General features: G+C 43.5%; 1 long non-coding RNA gene across 1 annotated transcript; it reads left to right on the forward strand.

The window, feature by feature from the left end:
* The first annotated feature begins 258 nt into the window (after positions 1-258).
* Positions 259-11243, forward strand: LOC122215039. Its single transcript, XR_006200210.1, has 4 exons — positions 259-344; positions 846-1017; positions 4830-4956; positions 10859-11243. It is a non-coding gene; the product is annotated as an uncharacterized LOC122215039 (long non-coding RNA).
* The last annotated feature ends 8871 nt before the right edge of the window (positions 11244-20114 follow it).

Below are 20114 nucleotides of genomic sequence, written 5' to 3' on the forward strand. Positions count from 1 at the left end.
GCACACAGAGGGAACATCAGGGTGTATTATGAACATCATATCAGCCTCAATCCTCAGCCCTGCTCACCTCTGTCCATGGTGTACCCAATGCCCAGCACTGTGGTCACTCTGGGTTACTGCTGGAGGGGCTGCTCAAGGGCAAGTACATGACCTGGGCCCCGAACAACACATCACCCATTGTGTCTAGCGTCACAATAGAGAGCATGACCCAAGGGAATGAGACAGGGGAGGCAGAAGCCTTGACATAAAAGGAGTAAATACCAACCAGACTGTAGGACACAGAATTCAGCGTGATGAGGGTAGCTGTGGGCCGCACCACTCTGCAAGTCTTCAGAGTATGAGAGGTAGTGCCAGAGCTCAGAGTTTCAGAACAGAAAAGGGAACTATTGTTGGGTGGGGGAGGGGGAGGGGTAAGGAGAGGCAGATGTGGAAAATCTCCTCCTTCCTGGGGCAGAGGATTTGAGAAGCCAAGGGGCATGGCCTAAGGTAATACAAGAGAACCACGCCTTCTGGTGATTCCAAATAAGAAACCAGCCCTTCTCACGGCAACAGGGGCACATGCACTGGAAGTAGCCCACTAGGACACAGAAGCAGCATGGGACTTCCGATTCGGCGGGAACTGGGCTTTCATTTTCACTGAGCCACTAAATAGCTGGGTGGCCCTGGGGCAAGTCACTCTACCTCTCTGGGCCTCCATTTCCTCATTTATAAAATGAGTAGACTGAGCTAGAGAGAGATGGTTACATACTATATAGCCCTTTTTAGCTCTAACATGCTAAGACAGCATTCATTCCCCATCACAGCTGTAATGTGACAGCATTTGAGGCTTTCCTTCCTCCACTCAGTCCAAGACCTACATGGCGAGGGCAAGCACATGCATTAGAACCTAGAAGTATTTTGTGGAAATGGCATAAGCAAAGCATCTAAGACATTTATCAAGAATATCTGAATATCAACCATCAAGCCCCAGGCCGAGGGGAGCTGGGAATATTTCAGGGCACATTAACCACTGTTGTGGTAAGTAATTATGCACACTGACTTTGAGTCTGTTTCAACGGTCACATCTCAGAGTGTAATTCCTGCACTGTTTCCAGGGAGGGACGGACCCGAGCAAGTGCTAACGAGTCTTCCTAGAGTCTGAACTATGGACTGGTAATAGCTGGCATTTCAAAAATGTAGCCTTTTGTTTCTTGAAAAACTGCTTAAAAGCATTCACTCCCCCATCTCTGATCCTTCTCTGAAAAAGAAAACAATAAATATGATTTCAATCCATTGTGTTAATATCAGGATGCACACACAGAAGTGCCTGGATCCAGCGTTGAGCAAAAACCCATCTGTGATGCCAAGCGCTTTCTGTCTGTCAACAGACAGAAAGAGGACATTAACACTTTCGGGTCTCTTGAGAAGTGAGAGTTCAGTGGTCACTTGCTCTCACTATGTAGTTGAAAAAAGATCATATCTGTATGTGCAGTGCTATCTGAAAAGAAAAAAAAAACTGATAAAAATGTATTGGAATAACTTGACAGATTTAAATGTGTATTTTCCCTGAAAATAATTTATCTCTGCAGAGACACCCATTATTGAAACCGCTAGCCTAACTGATCTAAATTCCCACTGTTTGCCATTTGCTCCAAACCTTATCCATGTCCCAATTAAAATCTCTGCTGGCAAACACTACGAGAGATGTCAGGGCAATTTTCATAAAAGAGTAAAAGAAGATCACACAGAATTTTTAACAATCTATTAGTTGGCACAAAGACAAAGAGGGATACGGATGGACCCTGTTGGGGAGTGGGCACTTGAAGGATTATTTTTCTGATCACCCAAACTTGGCCTTCTTAGATCGGAGAGTTTATCTAATAAATCAATCAATCCATCAATCAATCATTATCATTTACCTAAACCTAATAGGGAAGTGTTAAAATGTTTTGGAGGTAGGGATGATGCACATGATATAAGGCCCTGCCGTTCAAAGTGTGGCCTTATACCAGAGCATCTCAGCATCACCCAGAGCCTATGCGAAATTCAGAATCTCAGGTTCCGCCCGGGTCTCCTGCATCAGAATCTGCATTATAACAAAGTTCAAGGTTGAAGTGATTCATGTCTTTATTAAGGTTGGGAAGCATAAGTAGCATATGTGGATTTAAGAAACTAAAAGTAGGGGTGTGTGTGTGTGTGTGTGTGTGTGTGTGTGTGTGTGTGCGTGCGCACGTGCTGGGGGTGTGTGGATATGTGTGAGGGGTTGTGTGCTGGAAAAAAAGAAAGGGTCAGGAGCCGAGTGTAAATGTCGAATTGGGATTTTGAAACCATCCAGATTTTGAAACCATGCTCCCAGCCACCAAGCTGTTCTGCCCAAAGAGATCATCTCTATGGTGAATCTCACGCCCAGTTTCTGCTAGAATATCTCCAGTGAAAAGTACCTCATTCATTCTCACAGGGCAACCAGTTCTGTTTGCAGTAGTTAGCCCATTTTCAAATGGCTCTTGTGAGTGTTCCTAAACTGTCAGCTCCAGGCCACGATCACCTAAGAAACATCCTCTGTCACACCTGCTGTGTGACCTCAGCCATGTTACTGAACCTTAGTGTATGTGTCAGTTTTCTCGTCTCTGAGATAGGGTAAGGGATAGTACCTGTGTCGGTCTCATGAGTTTTGTGGAGATCAGATAAAATAAACCATAGGATGCCCCAGTCCATGCTTGAGGACATGCAGTAAGTGCTCAATGAATGCCACCTATTATTATTCCCAACTGAAATAGTCTTCCTTCAAAAAAAGGCATGAGAGAAAAGGTAGAGCTTAACTGTCTCTTTGAAAGGACAGACAGAATTCAAGTCAGCCAAAAGAGCATTCTGGGGACCTAGGACCTGAAAGCACGAGGTATCAGACTTGGGAATGCCAAAATAGAGAGCAGTAAATGTTTCAGTCTGACTAGAGTGCAAGGTGTGCGACCTAATGAGCAAAAAAGCTAGAAAGGTAAGTGAAGGACGGATCACGTGTCCCAAAAGTATGACTCTGAGAAGGGAGGGCTGGGAGCTGGGCAGTGTGAGATCAACCGAGGCACCGTTTTAACCGAACCTTGAGCCGAAGCAGTAGCTCAGAGGAAGGCACAGGAGTCTGATGTCAGAAGGCGCGTACATGCGTTCCATATTAGCTTGACCCATATGGTGTTACCAATGCTACATTGCTTTTAACCTAGAAGAACAGCAGTTTCATTTGATTCAACATGATACAGTCCTTCCTTACCTTTAATGTGTAAGGTGTGTGGGGGAAGAGGGGGAGTCGAGGGGGCAAATCTGCCCTCTGCACCCACCTCAGACTTCCTCAGAAGTTGAGCACGCCGAAAGAAGAGGGATTAGGAGGCACAGGCATGACATGCTAAGTAAACAAAAGGTGTCGTTTACTTTCTGGGTGTCCCAGACCCCTGGCACCACAGTGGTCAGAAGCAGCTTTGTCTGCACATCCACTTTCCAGAAGCATCCACCGTTCACTATTGATGTAGGCAACCCAAGAACCTTCTCACCCTCTGCGCAACTCCAAGACTTTTGCCCAGGATTCAAATGTTAGCTTTGCATAGAGCATTTGCAATCATTTGGGTCAAAACTAAATTTAAAACAAAACCCTGGGCTCCTTCCCATGGCCTAAAAGGACAGTTTAGGAAAAGGCAGGAGGGAAGTGATTTATTAAAAAGGAAAAAAAATGCTACCAAGATATTTCAAAATAACGGCAGCTGCATGCACTTCCAGTCTGTGAGGGCCTTGTTCGGGGCCCATTTTGGTAACGACGAGAAACCGCTGCTCTCTTTCCCAGGCATATGTTTAAAGCGCCCTGCAAATGATTTCATGTTGGATCGAGCTTCATTACTCACAGTTCATATTTGGTCTAAATTACAGTAAATGTTATTTCAAGGTTTACAAGTTAATTATTATAGTATAGTATTTACTCCATTATATAGTAATTACTGCAGTATCTAACGCCTAAAGGGTTTTCCCCCGTATATGAAGGACACAGAATATTTTAGAGTTTTTTCAAGCAGAACAGGGCTCACTGGTGTGTGTGTGTGTGTGTGTGTGTGTGTGTGCGTACGCGCGCGCGCGCGCGCGCGCGCGCGCGCGCGCGCGTGTGTGTGTGTGTGTGTGTGTGTATGCGCGCGTATGTGGGGTGGGGGCTGGGAAGATGGGCATGCAAATGCCCACATTCTTTCAGATGCAGGGTCACAGGGGCTGCCAGCAGCCAAACTCGTTTCGACCGCCCCGGGAAGTAGCACGTGCTATTTGTAGGGGCGAAAGAGATCGTGCTGACTCCCACAGATATGCAAGATGCCCATCCCACCTCTGGCAGGCCGCGACTGTACAGAGCCGAACAAAAAACGCTTTCGACCTACAGATGAACCAAGACCGGGTTTGCTCATCTCTGGGAGGCAGCTGCCTGAAAGACCTCACTTGCAATGTGGCTCCCCCTCTTCTGGCTTGTTGCAAGGGTTTATGTGGTCTCCTTGCACACGCTCTCTCCCCAACACCCCACCCTTGCCACAGAAGGGTCAGCTATGTGACACCAGATAGCCCCCTGCTCTGGGCTACATTTACACCTCTTTGCTCCATTCCAGCCCACTCTTTGTTCTGGCTGCCAAACCCAAAATGGATTCCATAAGTATCCTGCTTCCCAAATGTTGGGCCAAATGGCGGCCTGCAGGTCTGGGAACCCTAGGGGCCTGACAGGCAGTCGAGCTGAATGACAGGCTCGGGATCAAACCACATTTTTGTCCTCTGACTGCAGCCGAGCATCTTGGGCTCGTCAGATGCAGCTTCCTCTTGCAATGTCCTCTCCTCCCCAGAAGCCTGACCGCTGTTACCTTGATAAATGCTGAGCAGATGGAAAAGGAGAATTTGGCAATCACAGAAGCATCACGTCCCTTGACTCTGGCCCCTCTTCAGGAGGAGAGAACAGATCATGGAGACCAGGTGAGTCAATGTGCCTTGAGTGTGCACTTACTGTGTGTCTGGCCCTGAAGCTAGCAGAGTCGGAAAAGAGAAATGGTCGACATTTCTAGCACATGCTTTCTTCTACTGCAAAGGATTCCACAGCTCAGCCTTCTCACTGGCAGGGTAGGCAGAGACAGAGGGGTGAAGGGGGAGAAACTGCCGGTGTGTTTTTGCCCAAAGTGCTCTCGACACATTTTCTTTTTTGGCAGATGGTGGCAAAAAAAAAAAACAAAAAACAAAGAACAAAAAACAAAAAACAAAAAACAAAAAAAACTGGAGGGTTTAAGTAAAAACGTTCCCGGAGCTCGCAGATGGGTGTCCGGTTTTCAGATGGCCCCTCATGCACTGAAGCACACGACTTGCCCTTCCTGGACTGGCTCACAGTGGGCCAGTCTAGCGATTGTTCAAGAGACAAGTGTTTGGCCAGCGGGCACTGGAGGGTACTTACCCCTGCCCTTTCTCATTGCCCTGGCCCTCTCCTTAATTGTCACAGCAGCAACTGACTCCTCACCAGCCAGTACACCCTCCCCATCCATTTGCAAAACGGACATCTCAGCACATCTAACTCTCCGGCTTTAAATCCACAAGTGGTTTCCCATTACTCATAGAGTATATCCCACTTCCTTGAATGGCTAAGCACACCTCGCACAGCTGGGCTCTGCCTTCCCTCACCATTTTCTTTCCTGAAGTTTTTAAGATCCAGCCACTTGGACATCCATTTAGTCCCTTGAACCTTCTTCTGCCCTTTCCCATCTTTGGGAGTTTACTTATGGTACTCTTACGACCTTCTCCAACCCACTCCTCTCTGACCTCCTTCCAGTGCCTCTCTCTGACCTGTCCTTCACATCTCACCTCAGGGATCTTCCCAGACATCTAGAACTCAGGCACCTCCCCATTCTGACCCCTCCAGTGACTCACATAAATCCTCACTCTAACAGTCATCATACTCTGTTGTATTCAGCTGTTAAATACCTTTCTGCTCAGCTAGACCATAAGCTCTATGAGGACAGAGATCACATCTGCCCTGCTCATTCCCAGCAACTAATAAAGTGATCGGCCATGGTTTTGCCATGGCAATGGCAATGACATGTTTACTGAAAGAGAGCATTCTTGAGTGAATTCCAAAAATGCTAAGTGAAAAAAGTAGGCAGTTTGGTGTATGAACTGAGTGGAGAAACCTAGTAATAATGAGAGTTAATACCTACTTTGCCAAACACTGTACTATATTTACACTTCACAACAACACAGTATGGGATAGATGCTCTGATTATACCTCTTTTACAGAAAGTAACAACTGAGGTGCAGGGAGCTTGAGGAATATGTCTAAGGACACCCAAGTCATAAAGGGTGGAACCATGATACAATTTCAAGCAGTTGGATCCAGAGCCCGCACACTGAACCATTCATTCCGCTAAGTTAACTCTTGCTAAACTTGATGTGGAGGAGAAGAAAGGGCATTAGGCACCCCTCAGTCCTTTCCTCCTTCTCCTACTGTCTCTCTGTGAACAAACTGTTGCTGTAATGAACATATATTTAATGTGAGATGAGAATAAAGTATATCAGCTCCCTAATCACTTCATACACACTCTTTCACTACCTGTCACATCTTTACAATACAGTCAAAGCATTTTCAGCAGCAGAGATAATTAGGAAAAAAAAAGTAACAAGTTTTGGCAGAACAAATGATTATCAAAGAGAAGGACTCATATTTGTCCCCACCGGTCCTGTCAGTGCTTGAACCCCAGCCTAGGACCACCAGGAAGAGGATGTCTCCTCCTTTTCTCCTTGTAAGTGTTTCCTCACCATTTTCTGCTCCTCCCACTCCCCTCCCCAAAATGCACGGTCACATAAGATACATACAGACTTGGACTAGAGAGCTAGGTAAGGGCTGTGGCAACTCATAAAATTCATTAGGAATGCCATCAGAAGGTAAACCCCCCCCCCCCCAGCGGAGTTTTAGCATCCAGCTGTGCCTAGCCACCAGACTTCAGAAAGGAGATGGGAAGCTGAGATAAGAAGAATCCATGAGGCCATCCCTGGTTCTGGAGGCCTCCATTCCTTGCTTGTTTCTAATGTCACCACCTTGGATTCCCAGCATGGGCCTCATTCGGTCCCCATCTATTTGCCCCATCCTTCTTTCCATGGACATAACCATTCTAGCAAGCTCTGAAAGATTTCTGTCCAGTAGGACTTATCCTATAAAGAGTTTTCATTCATTAATGTTAAATACAAATAAATTTTTTTTCTTCCAAAACACTTCACTGAACTGCCAATTAATCAAGTTTCCTTCCATATTTCACTTTCTTTTTATCTGTGTGGCAACAAATAATAATGTCTACTTTGAATGTTAACTATTTAATTGGACATCACAGAGTTAGCTGAGTCACTGGCGATCTCGGGAAGGGGCAGTGTATCCCTCTTCTGTGGTGCCAGTTGCCGTTTTTATTTACTCCAGGCTCAGCTACCTCCAGTCTACAATACCCTTGAGTGGTCTCGACCTTGAAAAACCAAAGGAAAGAGATTATACTTCAGAGTCACAGTCCCCCTAAGTGTAATCCTGGCTTCGGCATTCCCAACTCTATAATTTACACAACTAGGATTAGATAGAAAGAATATGGAATGTGCTCTTCATAACATTCGTTATAGAAGAAGCATTCAAGTAACAGTCACTGTGATTATTTATGATGATCTTTTTTATGGTACCACACAGCAAGCTCCTATGACATATGCTATTCTGCTGCCCAAAGCCTGCTAGTTACCTGCTATCAATGTCCTTCAGAATATAGAGGGTGAGCAGTTACATAAATGTTTTTCCTTCTATCATTGGTCTCAAAGATCATCACGGTGGGACTTTAAAGGATTGTTGGAGAGAAAAATCAGGGTTTGTTGTTGCCCCCACTCTCCTTAACAAAATCCATGAAGTTTGACTCTGTTCTCTAGGCTTAATTAGGCTACATCAAAAGAGTTCTACTCCACGGTGGGGATAAATTCCATTAGTGACCCTGCTAAAGCAGATGTCCTTGGGAACACTTCCTCCTGACCTAAACCCTTGTCCTATGTCTGACATGTGTCCCTGTGAGACACCACATCCTCCTAAAGCTGCAGCGTCCCGAGCTGACGGGAGAGATCTGACCTATGGCTGCCGGCATACAGTTGAACTAGGCTTTTATTTTTACGTTATTCCATAATCTATTTAAACTTTCCCAATTTAAATGGAAGACAGGAGATAAGTGATACTAATGCCTGAGGTCAATATTTTTATTTTTTAAAACTCTGAATCCTATGGAATACAAGAAAAGGAGGAAATACTGGCACGAGTTATTTTTACCTTCCACCTCAACTTCTTTTGTTCAAGTGCAGACACAGGACACAGAACACTTTTGTATTTTGTGGGTGGTAGACTTTTTTTTTCTTCTTCACCAGGACCCAAATTATCTCCAAGTCCTTACATCCATTAGCCTAATTAATATTAAGAACATATGCATATGCAAATAAGCCCCTCTTTGCCATATATTTCACTTTATAAGACAGGTTGAAGGGTGGTTGGTGAGTCAATCAAATGTCATAAATTGGCTATGCATAAGAGCTCATTAATATTAATTGGGGCGTGGGCATTGTGCAGTAGTCCATGCCTCCATTAGAGACGGGCCCCTTGCTTTAATTGTTCCAAAGATTTTGAAAACCAAAGCCTCTGACCTGATTTAAATATGTAATCCACCCCCCCCCCCCAGGTAGTCTACTGAGCAGCATCAGAAAGGTATTAAAAAAAATACAGAGCAGACCTTTTCTAAGACAGATGGCACACAATGAGGTTAGAAAAAGTATCTTGAGATCCAACCTGCAAGAACAAAAAAAAATTGCTTGCATTGTTGTTTTCATTATCTTGCTTCTGTCATTTCATGAGCTTTGTATCTTGCAAGGAAAGAAAGAAGGGAGAAAAACTGTGAAATTAATCTTTTGTGCATGGCCTGATAAAGAAGAGACATGCTCAGACAAAAGATAGACTGAGAGAAGGTACCGTGATTGATGACTAAAGTAAAGGTGTCAGAAGAGTATTATGTAAATTACTGGAGGCACACACCATTTCAGAGAGAATGAGAGGGAAGAGCAGGCAGGGGGAGCGAGGGAGAGGGAGAAGGCGAGAGAGGGAGTTAAGGTACTGAGAGTGAAAAAAGGATTGCAGAGTCGATGTCACCAAAGAACTGGTCCCCAAACACCCATTTCTTGCCATCTTTCATCTCCTCCGACAGGCTCACCTCACACTCTCTCTAGGTTGCAGGATGTAACAAAGCGGGTGGGGGTGGGGGAAGAACTGTCAACATTAGCATGATTCTAGTCAAGGCAAGGTTTAGGGAAAGCAGTGTCTGAAGTGAAATCATCAAGGAAGGAAGTTTCAGTTAAAGGGGAAAGGGATCCGGCTGGCAAATTCATGTGCCTCTGTGTGAGGCGAGCCACGGAGGTGGGGACAGGAGTCGGGCCACTCTCATTCTTCATGCTGGAGAGGGGCTGTGGGAGGGCCTCTGTCCTTCCCCCAAGTCTCTGGTTAGATCTCCACATCTGTGTCGGGTGTATGACACGACCACCATACAAAGGTGGGTGGATAGAGACTCAAAAGGCCAGGGGCTGGGAGCCACGTTACAAAAATCTCTACGTAATGAAATGAAGGCGAGTGTTCAAAATTGCCTCCATTTTCCTGCCTGGAAGAGATGCAAAGCAACAGAAGGATCACATTCAATCATGCGAATGGGTTTTGCCCCAGTGACCCTTGTGTGCAGGCTGGTCTGTACCTCCCCGCTAACAGTATTCAAAAACCTCTCGCTTAGAAGTCCAGTGCTGGCACCTACGGGTTTCTAAAAGAAAAAGAAAACAAACAAACAAACAACAACAACAACAACAAAAAACCTTCCAAATTCTAGCAAACCATATCTGGAAAGAGCAACGTTGGTATTCAGGGAGAACTCACCAGGCAGGTTGTTTACAGCCAGCCCCGTTCTGACCCTGACTGGAATAACATTTGAACCCAATTTGCTGGGGACTGAGCAGTACTGGTGGCTAAATATTTTAAATATCACCCCTTTGAAAAGTCCAGAGATGAAGCCAATGTCTAGATCAAGATTTTCTCCACACCTGCCCTCCCTTCTCAGCAGGGTGTGAAGGTAAAGAGAATAAAATGAATCTCCATTCATTAAAAGCACAGAGGGCCTCCAAGTACTATAAAGATTAGGGTAAAACCTCAACCCACCCTGAAACCCAAATGCAGTTAATCAATTAAAAAACAAATGATAGTAAAGTAAATTTACGTGAAAGCCCTGATTTTCCCATTTTGATTATTTTGGAAATCTTTGAAATAGTCAATGACTGAAAGGGTGAAAGAGGTCTAGGAATGGGGATAAAGGTGGACCAAATTTACACCCAAAAGCTGTCCCGTAATACACTCCCATTGGGGATATTAACACCCAAAAAAGTAGTCCCCAGTTCCACTCCCCCCAGCCCCAGAGTGGTCTCTTCCTCCTCTAACTGCCTGACCACTCATCCACAGCCATATGCTGCTTCCTTTATGTATTCCACAGTCCACATTCTTTGAGCCCCTCTATGTGCCAGATTCTGTACAAAATGGAACAAGACACACTTTCTCTGGTGGAGCCAGCCTGTGACCATGTCTCCTAGCTCACAGTACTCACTTCAATGGCCAGGGCAGTGCTTGCTGCCATGGGATCAGGCCTTGCTTATTTAAACTGAATTACCCAAAATGGGGCTTGGCCAGAGATGCACCTGAGCATAAAGCCTAAACCAGGACGCTGTGCTAGAGAAGGCAAGAGATACAGGGGAAAGATGTCTGTCTGCTTTCATCCTCACACGATTTACCTTTGTCCTTCTTTAGGAATACTTTGGTCTCACGGAACAAACCTTCATTCAAAGAAACTCAAGGGAGAAGTTTTATTACAAGAGGAGCTCAGAGGACCCAAAAGGGAGAAGTATATTTGGTCCTCAGGAGATAACAGAACCGCGGCCTGGAGAGGCATCCAACTCCATATTTATATCTTTTTGTCTCCATATTTATATCTCTGTCTTACCTTCAGGCAGCACATGAGATTTTAACCACGTTTCTCTCTTTAGGTGTTCCTCCTCTCTCTCAGCAACCCCACTTCCTTTGCTGGCTTTCCTCACGGACTATGTTGAAGGCACCATAAGGATGGTAATACCAGTGCTGTTACTATTACTACTACTAATAACAGCAAGCAATTGAATAACGGCCAGAACTGTTCTGAGCACATCACACACATGAACTCATTTAACATGACAACCTTATTATTTTTATCTTCTATTATTTATGTTTAGTTCACTTGTTTATATGGCTTTTTTACTATTTGTTATTATTTTATTATTATTTATCTTTATCTCTAATTTCAAGTTGTGGAAACTGAGGCAAAGAGGTGACGCGCCCAGGACTGCAGAGCTGGGACCGGCATGGGAGCCCTGACAGACTAGCCTCAGAAGCTGTGCTTTCACCAACTGAGTTAGATTGCCCAGAACCCACTAGTTCCCATGACCTTCCAGATCCATCTAAGGAGAACCAGATGCATCCCGGACACTCTGGGGTATGGTCAGGGGCAGCAGGTCAGTTAGTAGGCCAAGCTGCAGGGGTGGTGACCAGACGATGCGATGTGAGTGTGAGGACCCCAAGGAGGTAAACGTTGTTTGTGCAAACATTTTCGTTGAAAACAATCTTTCAAACCCAGACTCCACCCAATATAACAAAAAGGCTCAGTGAGAAAAGTCTGGGTTGCCATAGGACTAGAGGCAGCTCATGACTGGCAATAACAATACACATGTTTCTTGTAGGAAATCACCTTTCAGCCTCTTGTACCCCAACTCCAAAAGGCCATGTCCAATTTGCTCTTTAGGTCAATGAAACAAAGAGTGAAAGCTAGTGATGGAGTGGCACAAAAGAGTAAAAGAACAGAGATTTTTGAATGGATGGGATTCCTCTTGCTCCCCACCCCAAAATCACTGACACCAGCGAAGAGTCCTGGGGCCGCCTGCCTCTGGTGCAGTGGTGAGGTGGACCAGATCTGATCGGGGGCCGAGAGGTCTTAGTTTTATTGCTGACCCCACTATTCCTCGGCCGCCTGATTTTGGGCCAGTCACCACACATTCTGGCCTCATTGCCCACCACTGTGAACCTGGAATGTTAATATCTTTTCTCCCTCTCAGCTCTAAGTATCTGTGCCTCTCTAAGACCCCACACTTGGGTCCTAGAGCTCCTCCCCCAGGTGACTAAGGGTTTCCAGCAGACACACTGACGTTCTTACTTCCTAAGGCCCTGTCTTCCTTCTCCCTGATCCATGGGTTCTCTGGAGGAAACAAAGCAATGACTGTAGCCATGGTAGAAATAGCTTTCTGCGGAAACCATAAACAGTTGCAAGAGACAGATCCGTCTTCTCACCGAGTGTTCTCAGACACACTGGGAATGGTGACCGGTTTCCCAGGCGTGTCTCCTGTGTAGGCCCCACCACACACGGTGCCATTTTGTTTTCTAACAGGTCCTCTCAGCCTTAGCCCTGAAGTCTTCTTGAGAAAGCTTTTTCCTTTCATACGTCTGACCTTATGATTCATCTGGCTCCTGTTTTAAAACCAATTATTACGTATTGTCTTTTGAATTTCACCCCTGACACCACTTTGCCCTGACTTAATTCTATGACTGGCTCTTATTCAAAACTTTCATTTTTGAGAAAGGTGTAAGAGCTGCAAAATGGCCTTCTTCTAGAAGCCCTGAGTAAAACGACAGCTCTGCTGATCAAAAGTAGAGCAGTGGCATTTTGATGCACACTGATAAAATGTGTACTTGTTTCAAGTAATGTGGATAAAAGGAAAACCAAAACAAAGGCCTAAAAGATGAGACAGAAGGGGTTCTGGGTTGTGACGTCACACAGTAGGCTGAATCTTGCCCCTGAGCTCTGAACCAATGTTACCAAGTGTCCCTTAGGCCTTTCTGTATGGTCGTCCTGCCTACGCCACTGTCTCACTCAGTACTTTTGTATTTCCTCCGGATGTTCACTGACCACACACTAGTCTTCATCCTCCAACAAATTATCCAACAAATCTACTCAATGCTGTCTCATGAATGTCTCCCAAATCTACTCTCCTCTCTATACTCTGTCCAAATTGGTCTAGCACAGGTTTGCCTTCTCCCTCACCCAGTCTCCTGGAAGGCTTGGCTTCCAAATTGGTTCTCTTTGTTCCAGTTCTCCCTGTCTCTCATTCATTCTCCACAACGTATCCATGTTCTCCTAAAACAAAGGTCTGTTCATGCCACTTGTTGGCTTCCAAACCTCCAGTGGTTCCCCAGCAGGTGTTGAATAAGTTCAAACTTTTTGGAGAGGCATTGTAGCTCCTCCATGGTCTCACCCAACCTACTGTTTCAGCCCTTTCTTTTTGTCCACTACACCTGCTCGCACAGCAGATGGTGGGCTCACTCCAGGTTTGATTCTTCCAGAACATACTCTGCCCTTTCCTGCTTCTTCCTCTGCCCACGGTGTTCCCTCTCCTGAGAATGTCATTTTCCCTACTTCTAGCCTCCATGAAACTTTGTCTAAATAAATGATACTCATCCTTCAGGCTCTAACACTCCCTCATCTGGAAAACAGCCTCAGCTTGCTGTCCAAGTGTGGTTCACTGTTCTCCCCCATGAGGCCCCTAGACTGGTGCTTCTCAAAGCTGGGGAGCTTTTAAAAATGCTGACTTCCTGGGGTACCTGTGTGGCTCAGTTCGCTAAACGTCTGACTCTTGACTTGGGCTCAGGATCTCACGATTCGTGAGTTTGAGCCCCACATAGGGCTCTGCACTGACAGTGGGGAGCTTGCTTGGGATTCTTTCTCTCTCCCTCTCTTTGTCTCTCCCCAACTGGCTCGCGCTCTCTCTCTCTCTCTCTCACTCTTTCTCTCAAAAAAAAAAAAAAGACAAAAAACAAAACAAAATAAAAAAGCTTATTTACTGTTCTAATTAAATCAAAATCCCTAGGAATGAGGTTTTGGGGAGTCATCATTTTGAAGCCCCTCCCCACCCCTACCCCCAGTTATTTTCATATTTCCCATCTTTCTGAAGACTTGTTTAAGTATTTGGCTTGTATCTCTTCTACTTTTCACATTTAATTGGTATCTGTTTATTGAGTAAGTATACCACGAACAACAAGTGTGCTATACGTAGGAATACTGCAATGAGTCAGGCCCAAGATAAAAAAAGTAATAATAATATGGAATAGGAATTATATTTTATCATGTTTTATAATCTATTATAAAAATACATTATAGGGCCACCTGGATGGCTTAGTCAGTTAAGTGTTTGACTTCAGCTCAGGTCATGATCTTGTGGTTCGTGAGTTCGAGCCCCGCATCGAGCTCTCTGTTATCAGCACAGAACCCGCTCCAGATCCTCTGTCTCCCTCTCTCTCTGCCCCTCCCCTGCTCACTCTCTCTCTCTCAAAATATAAAATAAATATATTTTAAAAATACATTATAATAAAACATAATACCTTATATTCTAGCCATTTGTGTACATGTCCTTCTAGTGCTTCCTTGAGAAAGACTATTTCTCATTTATATTTGCATCTTTCAGCACCTAATACAATGACTCATATTCAATAAACAGATGGTTATTTCATTAATATACTAATGTGTTAACTTTTGGATTAATGGAATTACATTTAACTCCAAACTCATCTGGCCTGAAAGACACAGGAAGTTGTCTTTGCACTGCTGACTCTGAAACCGTGTCTCATGCCATCACCTCACGGACAAAGATTGGTTAGCTCCAACACTGGCCGGTGCCCACAGGGGAAAGCCTGCTGACCTCTGAATCAAACTTCCACAGGCCCCACGTGAGTTTGCCGACTTCTGACAAAGGCCCGGACTTAAGCTACAATCCTGATAACTCTTTAAGCGGGGACAGATCACCAAGTTAAGCGGTTTCCATTTCCAAACACTAGCTCAGCCCCCAGCTCTAAGAAAAGGGAAGCACAGGGATCCCTTTCACCTGCAGGCAAGTAGAGGGAGACCCAGAGCTCTGGGTTCTGTATGAGGTCAGAGTATCTGCTGGCCCACTATTGTGGCTGTGTGCACCTGGGAGAGAAAATGATAAATATGTGGAGCCCTTAGAAAGTTTCATTTTGTGCCTTTACCAGGACTTTGAGATAAAACTGAATATCTCACACTCCACAGCAATGATGATTTCAACTTTCAAAAAGAATCAACATCCCTCTGAAGAAGCAGAAGAGTGAATGGTTTTTTCAAGCTTCCTGATTCAAAACCATTTCCCCTTTAAGAAATTCAAGGACCCACAAACACTGTCCAAATGGCACAGTCATACATGGCAACGTGATTGTCATAGTTCTTGTAAAGTTAAATATCTGAAATGGTCACCTAAACCCTGCTGAGGTGAGAAATTAACAAAAATCACAATTGCAAAGTGCCTAAATTTTACATCATTCATCTTCCCTTTCCCTTTGTTGTAAATAAAACTTTGAAGGGGAAACATTATTTTCATTTTGTCAGATTTGTTCCCTTCTTTTTCTTTCACATCATTGAAACTCCCAACCAAAAGATGAAATAAGGAGAATCAACCTTAAAGCTGAACCTATCGATTCTACCTTCCTTTCAATTTTCTCCTTAAAATGCTTCAGATGAATAATATTTCACTTCTCAGAAAAGAGAAAATTGATATCCTGGGCAAGCCGTAATGCTAATGAACATTAAAAGTCCCAGAGAATCCACCTTTTTTTAAATGATTAGCTTAAGTGGGGGAGGGGATTAATTCTCAGTAAAATCTTGACGCACAATGTCAGTTTTGTGCTCTTGCCCTATTCTGAGGCCACCTGGAATATTCTCAGCCACAGCCTTAGGAACCAAGAGACCCCATGCTTTATGCCCAGCCCCTTACCCATCCTATCATTCCCTGGAGAAAAGTCTTTGTCAAGAGGCCTCTCTCTCTCCTCCTCTCCACCGAAATGTGAGTCTTCAGTCCCCCAAGGCCATGCTCTTCACTGGTCCATTCATCTTATTGGTGTATCAGTGACTTCATATGAGAAATTAGCATTTTCAAAGGGGCCTCCTGGAAATACTTTTACCCCCAAAAAAGGACTTTGATAGTGACAAGATGCCAAGCCACAGAAATGATGTTTGGGGGTAACACTCTCCTGGTGTTCTCCAGCTTACTCCAGAAAGCCAGCTACCTACTTTACATCCCCACAGTGCTGGCCTTATTTGAAAGATTGAAAGTCTCTTTACACAGATTCTCTCAAAGGAAGTTGTCACTTTAGGCTGCACAAACCAAAACTCTTCCAAAATCAGGTGCTTGGGGAAAAAAAAATTGAAGTACTTTTAATAATTTAAATGGCTCTTCTCTGCACATGCCCAGAACCCAAATCCCTTTTCTAACTGAAGTGCTTATATAAAAATTTGACAGCTCTTATAATTTTAAATTGCTCTACACTGAGTATGCCTAGAACCTTGATCACTTCCAAATTCAAGGGCTTATAAAAATTTGAAGCACTCCAATAATTTTAAATTGCAATGCACAGTGTAGAGTGATTTAAAATTATTGGACTGCTTCAATTTTTTTAAAAGGTCTTCAATTTGGAAGCGAGTCAAGCAGCATTCTAATACAGTAGTTTAAGACATAGTGTGCTAATCTAAAACTTAACACCTAAAAATAATGAAAATTAAACCACACGAGCTTTTTTTCCTCCTTCCTTCTTTTTTTTTTTTTTTTTTTTTTTTTAAATAGGGGAGGGACACTTAAAAAACACCTGAAAAGTTGAGAAGTGTCCGGAGAAGAGAGTTAAAGTTCAGGCCATAGAGGGAAAAAGATGGTGGGGAGGGTGGGGGGAGGGTACAAGTAAAGGCAGGAGAGCTAAAGAGGCAGGGAAAGTTACATCATAGACGTCTTGTCCAGCCCTGGAGGTCATAGATGAGAAACAGAAAATAGGAAGAAATCAGAAGAGCCAGAACTGGACGAAGGAAAATGTGAATACAACTTTGAGCACTACGTTCCACAAACTCTTCAATATCTAGAAATGCAAATTGCACAGCCACTCCCTCTAAAAATGACTCCTTTATGGGGCGCCTGGTGGCTCAGTCGGTTGAGTGTCCAACTTCAGTTCAGGTCATGATCTCTCAGTCCATGGGTTCAAGCCCCACGTTGGGCTCTGAACTGACAGCATGGAGCCTGGAGCCTGGAGCCTGCTTCGGATTCTGTGTCTCCCTCTCTCTCTGCCCTTATCCCACTCACGGTCTGTCTGTCTCTCCCTCTCTCTCAAAAATAAATAAACATTAAAAAAATATTTAAACATGACTCCTTTTGTGGTTGTATTGTTGTTTGTTTTTCTGATGAAGCTCTCAGATGGAATTAGTATCTGTACTGACTCAAGGTTTCCTCTCATAATTTTGGTTGAGATGGCTTTTAGAAGCCTGGCTAATCATCCAAAATTTCCCAGTCACAGCCACTTACAAGCAAAAGACACATTTTTAAAACTATTTTTCCATGGTGATCTGCACCTCTTTTTTGCTCAGGATAGCTATCTAGGTGGGTGTTCTTTGTTTCCAAAGTTATCAATGTTCTTTTCTCCTAACATTTTCTTCCTACCTACTTCCTAATTTCCTTTCTGCCTTTCTTTCCCCTCCATCACTACCTCTTTCTTCAACTACCGAAAACTTCACAAATTTAAAGATTATAATGATTTTTTTTTTTTTTAACTCAATGGCCCTTTCTAACTTACCCACAGGGCAAAGCTGCAGGTTACGGCAAGCAGTCACAACAATGTGGAGACCCTGAACAACATCCCCTTGATAAACAGCATCTGTTGTAAATAGGTTCTCTCAGCATTTACCATAAAGAAACCTGAGCATTTAAACACCGTCTAAATGTGCTTTATTCCATTTACTTGTTGTGAGCTGTTTTGCTCTACTGGCTAGATAACATGTGTCTTAAAATATTGTGTAAATACATATATAAATGATAGCCTGTAATATTTCCCAGGGACCCACGGCAATCAGGGCTCAAAATGAAAAGAAGTCTATAGATGCTGAATTTTGGCACCTTTCCCACCATAAAAGACCAAGCATATGATATTGTCTACAGAATGGAAAAAGAAAAAGAGCACAACATAGTTGAGAAAAGGTGGGGTAAGCACAAAAACAAAAATGTTATTCATCCAGAGACGTGAGGTCCCTAAGAAAAGGACAGGAGGAGCTGTAGACCTGAGCAAAATTAAATGGTAGGAAACATTTTAATGGGAGAAACTTTGGAAGAAAGTTAGTGAAGAAGAGCAGGAATTTAGAGCATGTTAGATGGAAACAGCTCTGTACACTTTTCTTCTGAGCTATGTGATGTTCCCCTGTGCCCTGGACAAGAGGTGCCTCAGACATAAGCAACACACTGACCTTGAGCCATGCCGTGGAACAGCTTAAAATACACCATGCTCGTTGGTTCTACTGGCCTCTTCATGAGTCTACCCAAGACTTTTTGTAGATAAACCTGGACCCCGTAGTTAAACTGTGGTTGTGTATAATTTCCAATTATTTCCCAGTTTGGATGATAGCTTACTGTTATTTCTCACAACAATAAAAAAATAAATTTAAAAGTCTATTGGCAGCAAAGAATATTAGGCATTAAATTTCAAAATAGATTAAATTGAATGGTTGAAGTTCAAGGTAATCTGGAGCCTTAAAAGTAATCTAGAGTCTAGCATTGAGTGGGAAGAAGAAAATAAATATGAAGGGATAAAATACCTCAAATCAGAATTTTCTTAATGGATATATGAATATAACAAACAGCCTGATCCAGAATCTAGACCTTGACTAGTATTTGGGTAAGGGCAGGTTTGGGGTGAATAGCCAAAAAGCAGGGTAGCACAAACAAACCAAAGAGTCAAGTTCTTAAAGGTGAGGAGTTTACCAATTGGATGTGGGGATGAAACTAGTTGCCTGGTTGTGAAACATAACCAGGAGATGATTAGGAATATTTACTAAGGAGCAAACAGATTTTTAGGTCACGTGTCTGTAGAGATGTCACCACTTAATAAAATGACAAAATCTATCTATCACATAGACATGAACACAGAACAATATAAAGAGGTTAACAGAAATTGATGGCATCCAAGGTTTAATTTTACACTGAATCGGAGTCTTTGGTGATTGAAATAGACAAAGATGTATAGGGTTATCTTGTTGAAGAGGCTGTGCTAATTACTGGCACTTGTCATTTCTCCATAGCTTTATCTAAGTCAAGAAGGCTAACTAGCTTTTTTCTCCCCAGTGTGCATTGTTTGTTCAGGAGCTTTTGCTGAGGAAGCCTTTTTTCGTAACTGCACCTCATTATTAACAGGTTCATAAATAAATGAGTCCTAATATTTTTCTCTGTTAGCATTTATGATAGGGACATTTGGTCTACAAAAGATTACACTTGTCTTTAATAAAAATAGGCACTTACGCATGAAGCCTATTAGGCCCTTGTTACTCTGGAAGAGGAGGAAAGGGGAGGAACCAGAGTTTAAATTTAAAACAGTAACAATAACCTGGTGTGCTAGCAGCACTGTAAATAGAGAATATTTAATGGGGCTTCAGGACACCCCCTGCTACTAACTCCTCAATCTTCCCTCCTAACCTCCAATCCTCCAAGATGTGAAGACAAAGTCAAGAAGTAGCAAATGAGCATTTTCCATACGCCTAGCACTGTGCTAAGTACTGCAAAGGACATAAAATTATAAAGCATAATAACTATCCTTAAGGAAATTCCAGTCTAGTCTAAGACCTGAAAAAAGAATTCAAGGAGATGCTTGATCGATCTAGAACCACTGGTGTAGTGCTCTCAATGCTGTCAATGTAGAATGCAGAGTCAGCAAAATTTGGTTTGAACTGAGATCATTAAAAGTAGCTTTTTTAAAGAAGAACTAGGGTTTGTGGATACCTCAAGGGTTGTTTGTGGGTTTAGATAAATATGAGGAGGGGGAAAACATTCCTGGTTGAGAAATCCACATGGAAAAAGGCAGAGGTAGGTAAGAAAGAGACATATGGGGGCAAACGAAAAGTCCAAAGTGAAAATTGTTAAGGAATTTACTACTATTACTGTGGGAAATAATGTTG

This window comes from Panthera leo, chromosome A3 (assembly GCF_018350215.1).
Source record: "Panthera leo isolate Ple1 chromosome A3, P.leo_Ple1_pat1.1, whole genome shotgun sequence".
Taxonomy (NCBI): Eukaryota; Metazoa; Chordata; class Mammalia; order Carnivora; family Felidae; genus Panthera; species Panthera leo.